Here is a 4813-nt window from a genome sequence, read left to right as displayed (position 1 = left end):
ACTAGTATTCATAAAGTGCATTTCTATTTCTGTTTATAAAATGCTATTTCTATTATATAGTCTATTTCTATTTTAGCTTAAAAATGCTGTTTTCTATTTAGTCCGAAATTTTAGGCTGTTCTGATTGGTAGCAGTCAGCACTGGAGAAAATTTGTTGAAGTTAAACTCAATGAGAGCTTGAAAATTTATCTTTTGTAATTCCAAAGCAGTCCCCAAGTAATTTCAAAATCTTGTAAATCCTTCACCTAACATCACTGTTGATGTGGAATATTATTATGGGTACAGACTGTCAAGGCAGCAGAAACTCACTGAATCCCGAAGAGGGTAGTTGTAAAAATAGTTGAAATTGCAGTTTCAGGTAAAAGACCCAAACAATGTTTTTCTTGTCACATGTTCTCTGTTCACTAAATTAAGTACTCTTTGCTTACTGTTTCATATCCTGACAGATTTTTCTCATAATCAGTTGTTTTATTTCCTCAGAAATAAAATTACAGTATGAAATAAAAGCCTGTTCCAAGAATTTGCATTGTATCACAATAGCTGAGACCAACCCTTGCAGGAAGGGCAATATCCCTGTATGCCAGGGTTTGTACAGAATCTGTCTCAGGGCTGAGATTGTTATGGGGTTTTGTGGCAGAGAATCCTCTTACATACTTCACACAGAAATAAAAACAAGTTTGTCTTGTACATACATGTTTTTAATAATTTTTGTAGCTTTTCATAACAAAGCTAATTCCAGGCTTTGGTAAATCCATTAGTCAATTATAAAACTCTGTGTTCAAAATAAAGTCTGTTATTTGCAACCTTGACACTGCAGTCTGTAGCCACTGATAAAATCAAGAGAAAGTGTTTTTCATTTGGTGAAACACAGCTGATAATTTAAATATAATCCTTTGGGTTTTTTTCTGTCTATTGTTTTATGCAATTTTCAGGAATAAATCCTTGTTTCCATGCTGTTACACTAACTGCCTGGCCTTTTCTGCAAGTAACTGCTGGAGATGTTGGTTAAAATAAATTAGCAATATTGCATTGCAAAGTCTACCAACTCATCTGTTTGTTTTTCAATTTAGGTCATAAGCTTCAGCAGTGTCAGTGTATTACTCAGCTGGTTAATCTCAACTGCATGATGTCATATGCTTTAAAAAGTGTGAGTGAATGGGAGATTTTTAATATGTGGTATTTTATGTATTTGATCTGTTTGCAAATATAACTTTAGAAGTAAAGGAAGAACTAATGAAATTTGTCCTATATTCTGCCTTTCATCCAAAGAAGATGGTGTCTTTGACGTGCAGGGTTGCAATGACCACATCAAGGTGATCTTAATGGCTGAATTAAGGAAATCCCTTCAAAAGCAGTAAAACTTACAGGCTTAATGTGGAAGTGAAGGAAAGCATTAGAAAAAAGCAGTATTAAGACAAAGCCAATTAGAGTGGAGAGCACAAACAGAACTGGGTCCAGAGCCCTCTGAGAAGGTATTTCCTGTGGCTTGACAGCCCTGCCTCTTTCAGAAAACTGTTCCGTTCTGTTCCCTTGATGCTGGTGAGTGCCATAAGCAGCACTTGCCATCCCAGGAAGAGTTCACATCTCCTTGTTAACCACAAAGCAGTGGTAGGCACCATAAGGATGGGAGTCACTTTTTTTTTTTCCCCTCCAAGCCAAAGATACTATGCTGAAAAGCTTAAAACAAGCTATTGTAATTTCATGATATTAGTCAGATTTGAGACGTTTCTAGGTCATTCTGCCTGTGGGCAATGTTCAGGTGTTCATCTGGTTTTCAACAGCAGCTTATGTGAATAGCTTTTTCAGCTGTGTTTTTCTTTCTTCATTGTTCAGTGTGTAAATGATCGGGAGGGGAGATGTATGGTAAAGTTTTCATACTCCTGTGACTACAGAATGTGCAGAGGAACACTTTCCACATTAGTATTTTCTGGTTTGTTCCAAGCACTGGCAACTTTCTTAAATGTTAGTAATCTGGAAGGCAGTATTAGTTACTGATGTTTTGCAGAGAGTTTCAGAGCTCACATTTAATTCCATAATTTCTATAACCTTGATGCCACAACAAATAGATATTCCAATGTTAAATACGAAAACGTTAAATCTACAGATCTATGACAAGTAGTGTTCCAAATACTGTATGTTACTGGTATTTAATATCAACCATGAGCATGGTGGTTATTTTAGAGAGGCACATCTTATGTGATGATACACGCTTTATTCACTTCTCGGTAAGACAACAGGAAGAGAACATGCTTTCTGGTGAATATACTGATTCTGTAAGATAAGAACGTAAATGATAAGAAAAACTTGTGCACAGGGTAAAAAGTCTAGAAAACCAGTTTTAGTCTGTGTACATGGAAGATATGGTGGATTTACTATATGTTGTATTTCAAACTAAATTTCAACACTAGTCATTACATTCTGGGTGTCAAATTCCCACCTGCACTTTAAAGGAACTTCAATAATTTTCACTTCCTGCCTTTAGCAGTTGTATGTTCTTGCTCAGTTTACTGTGTTTTGCTGTAGATGCAGTTTCACTGTAGTTTTAAAGTAAAATGATCAGGTTTGGATAATGGATTAATTTGGTGTGTCTTTTTTGATAGAAGAACAGAGTCATTCCTCGTTTTTAAATCAAATATTTTTGTTCATGGAGCAGGTTTAGGGCAGGTAGATCTTCATGAACAAACAGGTATTTGTTGTGTTCCTGGTGGTGTCTAATGTGCAGGGTTTATACCATATACATTGTTGTGTTGACAGTGCCTAAAAATGTTCTCTGCCTTATCTATGATTCTGATGGAAGAAGAATTAAATTCCTTGGAATAGGGATTTTTAGTGAGTACAGTTGCAGTGAAAATACACATTTGTTTGGTATGAGAAAGCAGAAAAGTTATCGTCCAAAGTCTGGGTAAAAAACAGTTTACAAGAAGTGGTTAAAATTTGGCAGTTCATTGTGATTTCTCCTTTGAACTTGCACAGATGTGTGATGCATACTCTAAACAGCTACCTGCAACATCTGACACTTGAGAATGATGCTTAATTAGATGCAGTTCACCTGATGGGCATTGCTTGTGCAATTAGTTGTAATTCAGAGCTGGGCTACTAATTTAGTGACTTTGGTTCATGTTTAATGTGTTTTGTTTCTGTTTTCTAAGCCCAGAGCCCTGCAGACAGGTTTATGCAACTGAGGCTTTCAAGTTATTTAATACTTGAAAATATTAAATACTTTGCTTCTCAGGTAATATTTAAAGAAATTAAATAACAATTGCATCTTATCTAAAATGCCTGGAAATATAATGTATTTGTGCATTAAATATATATTAGCTTAAAATGAAACTGGCTTTTCAACATTTTTGTGTGTAAAAGGAAGAAATTCCTCACCTATTGTGAATCACTGTTAACCAGAACTGTTTAGCTTAGTTTTTTTTTTTAAAATGTGTTGAGATCTTCAAGTGAAAATCAGTGTGAGTGGAAAATGTTACTGCTCGAAGGATAATTTGAAATAAATTTTGACCACTGTCCATTGTTTCTTGTTTTTATCACAACTGTTCCCAGTATATCTTGAAATTTTGAATGTCTTAGATGTGAGGAGCATTGACATTGCTCAGTCAGGGCCCCACTTGCTCATCACTGTTCCGGATGAGGAAGATTATATATCTATACATCTCGGATTCTTACAGTGTTGTGCAAGGAACCAGTTCTTTGTTTGCAAAGAAGACCTATCTTCTGCTTAAGAGCAGCTACAAAGATAACTAGACTGCAACCCCAAGCTTCCCTTCTTGTTCTTGTTCAAAGCTAGTTTTATGAGGCAGCTGGGCAGGTTCAGCCTCACAATTCAATGGCTTGCAGCCCCAAATGGATGTGATAATGGAGCGTGGATTGTCTCTTCCCTTTCTGGAAGAAATCTTGCAGAATCTGTGGATCTGGCTTGTTAAATGGCTATTTAAGGAAGGTGGGAAGACTGGACTAGGTGTTTATAAATAAACTACAGGATCCTAAGTTGTTTTGGGAGTCCATGCACAAGAAGACCTAAAGTGCAAAATTTTCATTAATTCCTTTGATACAGTGGCTGCAATAATTTGCTTTAACAGAAGTTCTAACACAAAAGAATGGGAACTTGTAAGTCTACAGCACAGCATACTTTCATTTCATGAACTGTGGTAGGTTAAGAATTATATTTAACTGTGAAACTTCCTACATGCAGCAGGTGGCATGCAGATGAGCAATGCAGAAACACTCCACAAATCTCAAGTTACATGAGCAATAACATGGGACTTGGTAAATGGAAATGGGTGGGTGGGTCTTAGGATTTATGGGATCATCTTTAGGTAGGAAGAGTAGATGTTAAATTAACATGTGTTTTCTGCTTTGTGTGATGAAACGGCTTGGACTTAGCTTCACTGGTCCTGTTTCTGTGATGTCCATTTAATAAAATTACATGCAATAACCAGGCTCAAAAGCTGCTTGTGCTGTAGGAATGACAGCAGACACCAACTGCTCTGTACCCATATGCATCAATATGCTATGTGTTTGTGTTCCCAGTGGCAGAATGATTAGAACTCGAATTGAGGTTTGAACCTGTAGCTAACTGCTTTCTATGTCTATGAATGTGTTAATGCTTGCAGACCCTAAACAGTTCCATAATGTTAACAGCAAAAAATACGTAAGTCACTGAATTCAAAGGGAAAAAGTTGTCCAGTCTGTATGATTGAAAAGAAGTGATGTCTAGACAATGTAAGTATGACAGTTAGAACTCTGTAATAAATAATTACATTCAGCATATGTTTGTTTGTTCGTTTGTTTGTTTTTCCCAGAACAC

Source organism: Nestor notabilis, unplaced genomic scaffold, assembly GCF_000696875.1.
Source record: "Nestor notabilis isolate BGI_N333 unplaced genomic scaffold, ASM69687v1 scaffold7034, whole genome shotgun sequence".
NCBI classification, from domain to species: Eukaryota; Metazoa; Chordata; class Aves; order Psittaciformes; family Psittacidae; genus Nestor; species Nestor notabilis.
This window is presented reverse-complemented; position numbering follows the sequence as displayed.